The sequence below is a fragment of the Prionailurus viverrinus genome, chromosome B4 (assembly GCF_022837055.1).
Source record: "Prionailurus viverrinus isolate Anna chromosome B4, UM_Priviv_1.0, whole genome shotgun sequence".
Classification (NCBI taxonomy): Eukaryota; Metazoa; Chordata; class Mammalia; order Carnivora; family Felidae; genus Prionailurus; species Prionailurus viverrinus.
In genome coordinates, this window is record NC_062567.1 from 97779722 (window position 1) to 97794003 (window position 14282).

A 14282-nucleotide genomic window follows, 5' to 3' on the forward strand; every position below is an offset into this window, starting at 1 on the left:
TCAGCGGCGGCCGCCGGGATGGCCCCGGCCAATCGCTCGGCGGCACGGCCCGGGCCCGCCGCCCCTCGGAGTCTTGGCGCTCCCGGCCGCGCGTTTCGCCCTCACCCGCCCAATTGTTGCCGCCTCGGCCCCCTCCCCCTTCCGGGTACCTGGAAACCTCGGGCCCGGGAGCCAATTCCTGCCGGGGACTTGGGCCCGGGCGGCCGCGGGAAAGCCAAGGTGGGGGCGGCGCGGGGGCGGCGGGAGGAGGAGGGGAGCTCTTTTGTTATGCATAAAAGGCCCGCTCCTGTCCCTTCGGCTTGCCGCGCTGGGGGACCGCGGGCACAGCCAGGGGAGGGGAAAGCAGATGGAGTTTGGAAAAACGATATACACACTCTGGACGCTGCCGCCGCCACCCCCTCCCCGCAGCAACCTGCGCGGAAGCTAAGTTGTCCAGGCTTGTTGGGGCAAACTTCCTAACACCGCACGCTGGTGTGGCACGTGAACCATGGTTACCACTCTATGCTGCGAGCAGATGGCACGCCAGTTAGTCCTGGAAACTAGACTGCAAGCACAACCAGCTGTTTTGGTTTTTTTTCTTTTCCTTTTCTTTCTTTTCCTTTCTTGTTAAGTCTGGAAGAGTTTTTTTGGTGTTCCTTTTTAAGAACATCGCCAATAATTAAGGGGGAAAATAATAATTCTAAATAATTCTTTGCAACATGCACTAGCATTCCGGGAAGTAGTCGAGAAAATTTCCTCGACTTGCTGATTTGTATTAAGTGTTTCACTTCCTTCAACTTTAGTTTCTTATTTGAAATATGGATATTGATAGAGACAGCTGTGTGTGTATGTATGTGGTGTGTTTTAATAGATTAGTGCTTAGAACAGTTTTACATTTACAGGAAAATTGAGAAGATAGGACACAGAGTGCCCATATATCCCGCACTCAGTTTTACCTGTTTAACACCTTATATTTGTATAGTGTTTTTGTTGAAATTAATGAGCCAATAATGATAACTGAAGTCATTTCTTTATTCAGATTTCCTTAAATTACCTACTGTTTTTCTGTTCCAGGATACTGCATTATATTTAGTGTTCATGTCTCCTTAGGCTCCTCTTGGCCATGATATTTCTCATACTTTCCCGGTTTTTGCTGGCCCCCATGGTTTTGAGGAATAACTGGTAAGTCATTTTGTAGGATGTCCTGCTGTTGGTATTTGAGACATCCTTTTAAAAGCATGTCTACAGACACTTCCCAACAAATCATATACCTCCTTATCCTTTCCTGTCTAGTGCTCTGCTCTCCACTCCTCACCTCCCAAGCAGAATTTAGAATGCTCAATCAAGTCCTTCACTTTGTACTCTATTTAGATTACTGATAAATACATCCTAAAAATCACTGTTAGATGGCATCAAAGAGACACGCATGGAAACATTAAACAATAGGAAAATAACAACAGTAATAAAAATTTGACATTTTTATATGAGAAATGATATTTTGAACTGAAATCTGTCTTCTAGGTAGAAGCATAAGGAGACAAGTATAAAGAATAAAATTCCATTTATTAAATTTACACTTGTATAGAAGCAGAAAATTTTGATTAGGAAATATTTTTTTTCCAACTGTATTAATTTGCTGTGGCTGCTGTGACAAATTACTACAAACTGGTTGATTTAGAAGAATAGAGATTCATTTTCTCACAGTTCTGGAGGCAGAAGTCTGAGATCAGGGTGTTGGCTGAGCCACATTCCCTCTGGGGCTCTAAAGGAGAATCTGTTTTTTGCCTCTTCCAGCTTCTGGTGACTATAAGCAATCTTTGATATTTGGCTGCCTCACTTGGTTCTCTGCCTCCGTGGTTACATTGCCTGCTCCCCTTCTATCTGTTAAATCTCTATTGTGTATCTCTCATAAGGACACTTGTTACTGAATGTAGGTCCCACCTATATTCAGGATGGTTTCCCCTTTAGGTCCTTAACTTAATTACATCTGCAAAGACCTTTTTTCCCATATAAGGTAACATTCATGGGTTCCAGAGATTAGGACGTGGATATTCCTTTTGGGGACCACCATCTCCACTTTCAAATGATTAAAGTCTATTCATTTTTCTGATATTTTAAAATAATAATGGTGTCTCTTTGAGGTTAGGCAGTTTTATGTTACAGACCTTTTCCTAGCATTTTCAGTGTTTTTTCTATCTATGTTTCAAATGTAGCCACTATTCAGAACAAGAATAACTCAATAGATAGCTTCAGACTCTTGCATTGCTTGCTTAAAGAGTGATCTTAAATTTGGAGGGAAACTGGAAAATGAGTGTTCGATGGGCAAATTCGGAGACATTCCTCTAATACACTTATTTGCTGCCTTCAGGTCCCAGAGTTTGTAAATGTTCTGTCAATCTCTCAGTTACTCAGTGGACACTGATGGTGGCTGGGAACTTGGGTGGGGCATCAAGAAGAGTCCTTGCATGTGGCTTCTCAGTGTAGCTTGATCTTCCTTACAGCATGGTGGCTAAGGCAATTGGACTTCTTTCAGGGGCTCAGGACTCCACCATGAGTACCCAAGTCCACAAAGTGGAAATTGTACTGCCTTTCATGATGTAACCTTAGACCTAAGGTAGCATCAATTCTGCTATATCTTTTGGATGAAGCAGTCAAAGATCCACCTATATTTGATAGGAAAGGACATATACCCTACCCTTCCTTTTTTTTTTTTTTTTTTTTGGTTTCAAGTTTTTATTTAAGTTCTAGTTAGTTAACTTATAGTATAATATTGGTTTCAGGGACAGATTCATCACTTACATATAACACCCAGTGCTCATCACAAGAATCCTCCTTAATGCCCATTACCCATTTAGCCCATCCCTTGCCCACCTCCCCTCCAGCAATCCTCAGTTTGTTCTCTATAGTTAATAGTCTCTTATGGTTTGCTTCCCTCTCTCTCTCTTTTTTTCTTTCCTTCTCCTATGTTCATCTGTTTTGTTTCTTTAAAAAATTTTTATTTAAATGTTTATTTATTTTTGAGAGAGAAAAACAGAGTGTGAGTGGGCAAGGGACAGAAAGAGAGGAAGACAGAATCGGGCTTCAGGCTCTGAGCTGTCAGCACAGAGCCTAATGCAGAGTCTGAACCCACGAACCACGAGATCATGACCTGAGCGGAAGTCAGATGCTTAACCAACTGAGCCATCCAGGCACCCCATCTGTTTTTTTTCTTAAATTCCACATATGAGTGAAATCATATATTTATCTTTCCTGACTAACTTATTTCACTTAGTATAATTTAGTATAATTTACTCTAGCTCCATCCATGTTCTTGCAAATGGCAAGATATCATTCTTTTTTTTTTTTAATGTTTATTTATTTTTGAGAGAGACAGAGACAGAATGTGAGTGGGTTAGGGGCAGAGAGAGAGGGAGACACAGAATCCGAAGCAGGCTCAGGCTCCGAGCTATCAGCACAGAGCCTGATGCAGGGCTCGAACTCACGAGCTGTGAGATCATGACCTGAGCCGAAGTCGGATGCTCAACCGACTGAGCCACCCCGGTGCCCCAAGATATCATTTTTTTTGGTGGCTAATATTCCATTGCATATATATTACCACATCATCTTTATCAGTTCATCAGTTAGTGGACATTTGGGCTTTTTCCATAATTTGGCTATTGTTGATAATGCTGCTATAAACATCAGGGTGCATGCCCCTTCAAATCAGTATTTTTGTATCCTTTGGGCAAATACCTAGTGGTGTAATTGCTGGATCAAAGGGTAGTTCTATTTTTAACCTTTTGAGGAAGCTCCATACTGTTTTCCAGAGTGGCTGCACCAGTTTTCATTCCCACCAACAATTTAAGAGGGTTCCCCTCTCTCTGCATCCTCGCCAACATCTGTTATTTCCTGTGTTGTTAATTTTGGCCATTCTGACAGGCGTGGTATCTTATTGTGGTTTGGATTTGTATTTCTCTGAAGATGAGTGATGTTGAGCATCTTTTCTTTTTCTTTTTTTTTTTTAATTTTTTTTAACATTTATTTATTTTTGAGACAGAGAGAGACAGAGCATGAACGGGGGAGGGGCAGAGAGAGGGAGACACAGAATTGGAAGCAGGCTCCAGGCTCTGAGCCATCAGCCCAGAGCCCGACACGGGGCTCGAACTCACGGACCGCGAGATCGTGACCTGAGCTGAAGTCGGATGCTCAACTGACTGAGCCACTCAGGCACCCCGTTGAGCATCTTTTCGTGTATTTGTTAGCCACAGATGTCTTTTTTTGAATAATGTCTGTCTTCTGCCCATTTCTTAACCGGATTATTTGTTTTTTTGGGGGGGGGTATTGAGTTTGATAAGTTCTTTATAGATTTTGGATACTAACCCTTTGTCAGATATGTCATTTGCAATTATCTTCTTCCATTCCATAGGTTGCCTTTTAGTTTTGTTGATTGTTTCCTTAGCTCTGCAGAAGCTTTTTGTCTTGATGAGGTCCCAATAGTTCATTTTCATTTTTGCTTTTGTTTCCCTTGTCTCCAGAGACATGTCTAATAAGATGATGCTACGGCCGATGTCACAAAGATTGCTGCCTGTGTTCTTCTCTAGGTAATGGTCTTTAAACACATTTAGGTCTTTCATCCATTTGAATTTTTTTTTGATACACCCTATGTTTCAATGGAAGAAGTGTCAAATGATTTGGGGCTATATTTTAAAACTGGCACACCAGGTTTCATGCTGATTGAATTATTTTGCAATTCTATCTCTATAAACTCTGCCTGAAAGGTCCCTGACTTTGGAACAGTATTGTACTGCCCACATAGCAACAGTCACCAGGGCTCTGTATTGTGCTAGGGCTGTGGTTCTCAACGCTGTCTATGCTTTAGAATCCCACGGGGGGAGATTTTTTAAAAATACCAGTACCTGAATCCCACACCCAGAGATTTCTAGTTTACCTGATCTGGAATTGTGCTCGGGTGTTTTTTTTCCAATGCCTAGTTTCTTGTGCCTTAGCATCATGCTGGTTGTATGCTTATTCATTGATTTTGGGGGATGCTTCCGACTCAGTGATTTCAGAAATGGACCCTCTTGTGCCATCAATGAAGAGAGGAAGATTTGGGCAGGTGGGTCACCCTCTGGAGTAGATGCAGAATTCAGAGGGTTGGGTCTTACTGGTTCATGGCTAAGTCACTGATTTTTGAAAGGAGTTGAGGTTGTAAATGAGAACTCATGGGTGAGGTAGAGAATAGGCAGCAAGGGTTGTGACCAAGAGAAAATACATTGATGACATGTGACATTCCTCTGTGCAAAGGAGGAAATCAAGCTTATCAAACTTGCAAATAGTCTTTTATCCCTTTAGGGTTGCAAATCCCAAGAGTTTTTACACTTTACAGTAAAAATACTTGGTAGTGAAATATTAATTCATGTCAGTCAGACAGGTTGAGTTGTCTAGTTAATATTTAAGCTTCCTCAGATATTTTCCTTTTTCCTTTTTTAAAAAAAAAATTTTAATGTTTATTTAATTTTGAGAGAGAGACAGAGTGTGAGCAGGGGAGGGGCAGAGAGAGGGAGACACAGAATCCGAAGCAGGCTCTGGGCTCTGAGTTGTCAGCATGGAGCCTGAAGCCGGGCTCATACCCACAAACCTTGAGATTGTGACCTGAGCCAAAGAAGTCTGATGCTTAACTGACTGAGCCACCCAGATGCCCCAATATTTTCCTTTTCTTCCACTCCCTCAAACTCAGTCATCTGGGTGTAGCATCATCTGTTCTCAAAAGTGCAGTTACAGAGGGAATTAGAGGTTGATGTTTTCTCCACAAGGAGCAACATAGGGACCTTGGCTTCACATCCTGGCAATTCTCAAGTCTCTTTTGAGTGTATCAATTTAGCAGTTCATAAACTGAGGGCTGTTCTTTTTTTTTTTTAATATAATTTATTGTCAAATTAGTTTCCATACAACACCCCGTGCTCATCCCAACAAGTGCCCTCCTTCATGCCCATCACCCACTTTCCCCTGTCCCCCACCTCCCATCAACCCTCAGTTTGTTCTCAGTCCTTAAGAGTCTCTTATGGTTGCCTCCCTCTCTTTCTGTAACTTTTTCCCCCTCCCCCTCCCCCCTGGTCTTCTGTTAAGTTTCTCAGGATCCATATAGGAGTGAAAACATATGGTATCTGTCTTTCTCTGCCTGACTTATTTCACTTAGCATAATACATACCCTCCAGTTCCATCCACATTACTGCAAGTGGCCAGATTTCATTCTTTCTCATTGCCAAGTAGTATTCCATTGTATATATAAACCACATCTTCTTTATCCATTTGTCAGTTGTTGGACATTTGGGCTCTTTCCATAATTTGACTATTGTTGAAAGTGCTGCTATAAACATTGGGGTACAAGTGCCCCTATGCATCAGCACTCCTGTATCCCTTGGGTAAATTCCTAGCAGTGCTATTGCTGGGTCATAGGGTAGATCTATTTTTAATTTTTTGAGGAACCTCCACACTGTTTTTAAAAATGGCCTTTGTCTGCAGCCATTCATGGGCCTAATACATTTGTTTCTCTAACTGCTAGAAAGTTCAAAGAAGGCGGATTTATTCTTGGCTGACCATAAACTATGTCAGGAGAGTAAGTCTATGATTGGTTCCTGCTCATAGCCTTAGCAACAACAACAACAAAAAGATCATATTAATACCAAAGGGCAGCTATGGCTCCCATCTCAAATTGCATCCAGATGTCCAGCTCTTCTAAGAGAGGTACCTAAGCTGTGATCACATGTCCCATAGGTAACAGAGGAATTCATTCTTTATAGATTCGTTGTCATCATTAGCACTGTGGAACAAGGTCATTTTCCTTAATGATCATGTAATTTGTGTTCTCACTAAAGGAAAAGATAGTGTGTTTGGTGTGCATGCATGTGTATGTGTGTACCCATGTGTGCATGTTGAAGGCCAGGATGTGGAGAGGGTTTTGTGCTGTAACAAACATTCCAAACCACAACAGATAGGATGAATTCCGAGCTGGGTTAGGTGTTTCTGGAAATGTGATAGTGGAGGGTGTATAACAGGCCACCCTTTACGTGGCACCACATCTATGCTGCCACTCTGGAAGGGTCATGGTGGACGGAACAGTAAAAATGGGAATTGACCACTGCCCTGGAATTGAGATTCTGGAGAAAATGGGGGACAAGCTTCACCTTAATTTCCAGAGCCTTATAGAAGGGAAGGAATTCACACTGAGGAGTAGAGAAACAGGTTCTACCCCAGGCTTGGCCGGAACTTGCTGGGTAACCTGAAACAGAAAAGTATTGCCTACCTGGGGCTCAGGTCTCTCTTTAAAGTGGTAGGATTAGGGTGCCACCTAACGTGGGTGGCCCAGTGAGTTGAACACCTGACTTCGGCTCGGGTCATGATCTCACAGTTCATGAGTTTGAGCCTCACATCGGACTACCTGCTGTCGGCATGGAGCCTGCTTCGTATCCTCTGTTTCTGTCTCTCTCTGCCCCTCTCTGGTGTGCTCACAGGCACAAACTCTTTAAAAAATAAATGCACGTTAAAAAATATTAAGTGGTAGTAATGATTTGGAAAACCTCTGAACCTGCCAATTCGGTCATTCTAAATACTTACTGGACACTTAGGTTATCATCTTAAAACTACTCACTACTGAGTCCTTATCACTTAGTATGGATATATAAGAATATTACTGAAATAAATTTTTATTTCCATATTTAGTGAAACTGAACACCTCTTTCCTTATTACATTACATAATGTACATACATTAGTAAGGAGAATATTAAAAAAATATCAGGCCAAAGACTGACCTTTGTGACCTTTATTCTTCTAGGCTTAGAATTAAATGGCTGAATGTATTTATATACCTACCTAATAGCATCATATTAATAACATTTATTCATTGTGATCCTTGGTAGGACCGCATGAAGATGTTTCCATTGTGCAGTGGAAAGAGGAGGTTGGGGTCGGAAGTGGTGGAAAGAAGGCTTGGGGTTAGCAGCTCAGGAACTAGAAACTTCTGCTTAAATACTACAGATATTGCCTTTCCTAACCCAGAACCATCTTATATGCAGAGCCTTTCACCTTGAAAAAACTAGACAATTAGAATATTGAACCCAAATGGAGATGTATTAGCCCAGGTCTTCTCTAAACAATCAGGGGGAAATGTTCGTGTACAAAGGTTAATGTATCGTCTACAAGAAGTCTCTGTTAAAATGCATACTGTTCCTGGAAAGAGTAATCATTTAACCAACATCGCCCACATAGCACATTAAGACGTCTTTCCTCAGTCTGTCCCTGGAGATGAAAATGGGGTTAATTTCTCTGTAATACTTCATGTAGCACACTGGACCTTCTAGCTCCTTCAGAAACTCACCCCTGTCTCACCAGTGAATTCCGAGAGTCCCTGGTCATACCTCCTCTCAAAACAGGTTCTTTAAATCTTCCCTGATACCCAAGGCCTCCCCTGCCATATGTTGGTTTCTTTCTGCCCTTATTAGTGATGCGTGACATCGGGTATCTCCAGGTAGCATGGCCACCTCTGGCAAGTAAAGCCGTTGGCACTCAGGTCAGGGATACTCTGTGATGACACTGTGCCCCCATCAAGGGTGCTGGCTGCAGCCGCTGCCATCTCATGAAACCAGAACTGGCTTTTCACTGCTTTTAGTACCAGTGTTGCTGCTGCTACTGCTTCTGTGAGGAGCTACTACCATGGAGTACGGATGGGAGATGGCCTGGTTCCCCCTCGCACTCTCCTCCCACCCAGCAAAGTCCTATCAGGCCACTGCTTCTCTGTGCTGAAATACGGAGTCAGAGAACAATCTCTCTTGGTAGTTGCTTTTTACTTCTTATCCTTTTTCTAAGCATGGGGCCTAGGCTGGTGGCCAAATCTGGGTTGTAGACACTGTGTTGTACTCATAATTCCTTCCCTCCCACAATAGCAGAGGCATCGTGATTGGACAAAAGTTTGGTCTCTTTCGATGAATATTTCCCAAAGTGCTCCTCTCTACTATTTACTTACAAACCAACATGGCCACTTCTTGGGCATATTCAGTAATGGCCTCACTACTCTCAAATGGGTGTATCTGTGGCTTAGAGAATAGGACCGCAAAGGTATAGGCCCCAAGAAGAAAGGGCTCAGGGTAGGCTTATTTGAGTGGTACAGATGTGAGTGGAATCAGGTAAGATTGGGGCAAGAGTTGTTCCTTCCTCCAGGAGGAAGGCTTGAATGGGAGGGGACCCCACATTCCTAACAGAGTTGGAGGAGATGTCTCCTGATAAACGGAGAAATATTCAGAAAAGAGTGCAGAAAACAGCAGCCTGCATGACCAACTTAATAAAATCGCTTGGGATTCCTGGATTATTATTCTTGTTAAAGACTTAAAAGATATGAATAAAATCTTCCCTGGTTATCTAGAGCATGACTATCAAATAAATTGGTGCTTCTGAGATGGTAGAACGGAAAATTCTGTGTTCTTATATTCAGCTGCAGACACCTATGATACCATATCACACAGGGAGCTATAAGGCCCTACGAATTAAGACATATTCTTTTGATCTACAGTTTAATGACATACTTTAAGTTTTCTTTCTCTCTAATCCAGATGTTCTCTGTTATAAAAGTGCCATCAAGCGTGATCCTGTTTTGGCCAAGGAAGGCCAAAAAATTATGTTTCTTCTGTTTAATGTTACTTTTAACAGTTGTAGGTCCTTATCCACAAGAGAGCATAGTTTCTTTTACTTTATCTTATACTTTATGTAATTAAAGTAAGCAAAGTAACAATATTTTCCTATCCTTGTGTGTTTTGGTTTTTGCAAATAATATCTAAAGTTTTTTGCATTTATCTTCCCCCCTTAGACTTACGCTAGCATATAAAATGGTCTAATACCCTGTGTGTGCACGTGCACGTGTGTGTGTTTGTGTGTGTGTATGTAATTCCTCTTTATTTCAGTTATTCAACATTTTTTTGGCTGATGAAGTTAAATTTTGCCTGTCTTTTGACTCAAGGAGGATTTCTTCTTATCTTCATACCCAGTTTTACTGGGTTTCTTATTTTTTAATTATGTTCCCAAGTGGCCACTTCTATTTTCTTAAGCTTGCTGAAATTTACTCTGCAAATATGTTTTTCCATTTTAATGATTTCTTCACCTGTCTCATGGTTGTTAAATATTTGATTGATGTTTGCAATCATCGTGACATGATGCTGGAGTATCCACTTAGGGTAATTTGTGTTTGCTCTTTTCCTAAACTTTTTGTAATCTTGCAATTTTTTTTTATAATGAAAAATTTTGAAAATATTTTACCTTTGTCAATGTCAACATAAACTGAGAAAAGTTGCTAGTTGAGTAAAAATACAGTTATGTAAATGATTTACCTTTTTTCCAGTGACTCTTCTAAAGGCATAAAAAAATGACAAACTCAGCCGAAGCATAACTGGGACATATGAGGAGAGGAAAGCCCACCATATTGTGGGGGATTCCGCGTGTGGCAACTATAGGGCTAAAATTAAAAATGTAAAAGCAGGAGGTAAATTACAATTTGCGCAATAGTAAGAATAATCTTGGTTTCACTATTTTCTAATGATTCTCTTGTTAAACATGTAAAGAGAAAGTAAGAAAAACCTCTATATAGCCTGTGAGGCAAGCTTCACTGAATTTCATGGCTGTAAAACTGACATCTTCACAGTTTTCCTATTTAAAGTAGTAGCTGATTTTTGTTTGTTTGCTTGTTTTAGAAAATCACAGTTTGCTGTTTGAAGGAAACCAAAGTAACCTTGTCTCTCAGGCCAATGACCATCTTGTGGTTAATATTAAAGGTGGCACTGAAGATGCATGTACTTTAATAGCATTAAATCTCAGTGGGAAGTTCTTTATGGGGTGGGTAACTCAGAAAGCATCCATAAGACTTTCAGTTAGTTTCATTTACTTTGTACAAGTCAATTATTAATACCTATACTGAAACAATAATACTATTCCTTTTTCACTACTGAGGACATTAAGCACTTTATGAGCTGCTGGGATCCAGTTTCTGGTCTTGGTGCATATGTAGTTCTCTGACTTGAGCCATCCAGAAGCATAAGCATCATTTATGCCTGAATTTCAGACAGGGAGCCTTTAGCACTACCTTAAAGGTTTATCCAGAATCCGAATACTGATTACCACCAAGTTTACAACCTCCTGATTCCAAACCACCTCCATCTCTCCCCTGGATTGTTTTCATATTCTCAGAGCTGATTACCCTATTTGTTGTTCCCCTGTAATTTGTTCCTAAGCACCAGCTACAGTGATCCAAATTAAAATGTCAGATCATGTCCTCCTTCCTCTCCAGATACTATAGTGGCTTTCCAACTCATTTCAGAGTAAAAGCTAAAATCTTCCCAGTAGCCTACAAGGTTTTAAGGATATGGCCTCTTTTTTACAACTCTGATCTTATCGCCTTCAATTTTCCCCCTTGTTTGCTTTGCTTCAGCCGTGCTCAGCTCCTTGCTAATCCTTGAACACATTTGGTATTCTCCTGCCCAAGGGCCATGCGTTTACTGTTCTGTTCCTTCTGCCTGGAATGCTTTTCGTCTAGAGATGTACAGCTCTCTCTTTCACCTCTTTTAGGGGCACATTAATTAGGTTCACGTGAACTTCTATAGCAAAGGAACTTTACAATTTCAGTGGTTTAATAAAACAGAAGTCAATCTCTCACTCATGTAACAGTCTGATAACGGTGTTCCTGGATGTCAGGTAGATTTCCTGTATGTGGCAACTCTGGGACCCAGGCTCCTTCCATTTGTGTGCACTGTCTTTAGACAATCCCTGAGACCTCTGTTTCTCACTGGTGGAAGGAGAAACAGACAGTAGACAAGGCATGTATCACTTCTGCTCACATTCTCTTGAGACAATAGCTAGTTACTGGCTCTGCAGCACATTCCCAGTAAGAGCCTAACACTAGAGACAGAGAGTAACAACTCTTGAGGCGGCTAGCTATTTCTGCCATGGACTGCCTCCTGGCCACAAGTATCTGTGTGGCCTCCTTCCCAAAGGAGACAGCCCAAAGTTCCACCCCGGTGCTTCATCCAGAACACAGTCCAGGCACTCTGGGTAGTGTGTTCCTTTGGTTCAGAGACCTATGAATTCAAAGGCTAATTGTCTGCCCACCTCCCCCACAGCAAACCTCACATAAAAAATATGAATCAAGAACAGGATAGCAATAGAAGCTCTTCTTTGGAAAAGGGCAGCTGAGAGATCCACAGCAGTAACTGGTTCACAGCAGTGGCGAACCCAACTGGACAGGCGTTACGAATCCTCCCTACCCTTGTGGTATAGGAAGTTCCTTCATTAGACTGTGGTTCTGCTTGATGGGAGGAACTTGCTTGTTCACTGTTTTCTGTAGTTCTTGGCTCTGCCCTCTGGGGTGATTTTTCTTGCCCAGTATCCTTTCTGGCAATATCTGAGAGCAGCAGTAAAGAATCTGACTTCCTTGGAGCACGTACAGCTGTGTCCTGCCATTGGGCACTTGAGATCCCTAGGTGTGTCCAAGGGATCACAAGCCTGTTTAGTCACAGGCTTTTTAAGACTCAGATCACTGTTCTTCGGAAACATTATTCCCATGATTTCTAGTCAGCTCCATGTGCCAGTAACCACATCCAAAGTTCTTTCTGGAAAATTATTCTTGGGGCGCCTGGGTAGTTCAGTCAGTTAAGCGCCTGGCTCTCAATTTTGGCTCAGATCATGATCTCATGGTTCACAGGTTCAGGCGCAGCATCAGGCTCTGTGCTGACAGTGCGGAGCCTGCTTGGGATTCTCTCCTTCTCTCTCTCTGTCCCTCCCCTGCTCATGCTCTCTCTCTCTCTCTCTTTCTCTCTCTCTCTCTCTCAAAATAAACATTAAAAAGAAATAAAAATAATTTATTCTTAGGCCTTCTCTATTTCTTTCCTTCCTTGCCTCTCTACTTATTTTTCTCTTAATTTCATGGGGTTAACTTGAGGCCCCCTTGAAGCAATAGGCTTGGTGGGAAGAGAATAAGTTACCCATGATCTCTGTTTTAGCCTTGAAAAGTTCTGCTTAACCAAAAACAACTTAATGGGCACTTTTGCTCAAAGCATTTCTGATGTTATCCCCTACTGTTTGGTATCTAGAAGCAGTCAGCTTTCCATACCATCAAGGCCCCAAACTCACCTTGATTTCTAGATTCTCTTCATTCTCTTTTATTTCTGCTTGCAGACCAGCCAATTCTTCTCTGAACACATTTTTAAAACAATTTTTGCACATTAAGCACTTTATGAGCTGCTGGGATCCAGTTCCTGGTCTTGATGCGTATGTAGTTCTCTGACTTGAGCCACCCAGAAGCATAAGCATCATTTATGCCTGAATTTCAGACAGGGAGCCTTTAGCACTACCTTAAAGGTTTATCGAGAATCCGAATAAAAGATGCTGAATGCTCCTCTCTGTACTTTACTCTGTTCAGTACAGAGAGGAGCATTCAGCATCTTTTATGAACGGAATGGTGTCCCTCCAAATTCATATGTAGAAGCCCTAACCCTCAATGTGCCTGGATTTGGAGATGGGGACTTTAAGGAGGTAATTAAGGTAAAATGAGATAATAATGGTGGGAACCTAATCCAATAGGACCAGAAGAGGAAGAGACACCAGGAGTATGCATGCACACAGACAAAAGACCATGCAAGGACACAAAGAAGGCAGCTATCTGAAAGCCAAGGAGCGAGGTCTTCCCAGAAACTGATCCTGCCGGGGCTGATCTTGGATTTCCGGTCTCCAGAACTGTGAGAAAATAATCTTCTGTTGTGTAAGCCACCCTGCCTGTGGTATTTTGTTATGGCAGCCTGAGCAGATGACTACAGCATCTGTTGGCATTCTTGTTGTTTTTTTTTTTTAATTACTGTAATGTTACAGGGTCACTGCTTGTACCTGTTCTGTCTCACAAGTGTGCGCAGTTAAGAGTTCTATCAACACATAACATGAGTCTCTGATTTCCAGCTCCTAATGTCTCTTTTGTGCTGCCTGTTACCCTATTCCTAAGCCAATTCTCTATATTTTAGTTTTTTATTTTCTACACCACTTCAAGGAATCAGTTTCTGCAAGATGAATCTCAAACCTTTGGAAGATTAACCCAAAGGAAGTTTATTTTTCATGTAATGATAACATGTGGGTGTTCCTGGTTGATGGGTGGCTGTCCTCCATACGGAGAATAGGGACGCACCTTCTTTCATCATCTATGCTCCACCATATTCTGGGCTTGCACTGTCCAACATGGTGCCACGTGTGCTACTGAGTACTTGAAAAAGGGCTAGCAGCACTTGAAATGTGCAATAAGAGT

General features: G+C 41.8%; 1 long non-coding RNA gene across 1 annotated transcript; it reads left to right on the forward strand.

The window, feature by feature from the left end:
* Positions 1-144: 144 nt before the first annotated feature.
* LOC125170420 (uncharacterized) lies at positions 145-13905 on the forward strand. The gene is made up of 4 exons (XR_007154027.1): positions 145-219; positions 1054-1161; positions 4494-4559; positions 13574-13905. It is a non-coding gene; the product is annotated as an uncharacterized LOC125170420 (long non-coding RNA).
* The last annotated feature ends 377 nt before the right edge of the window (positions 13906-14282 follow it).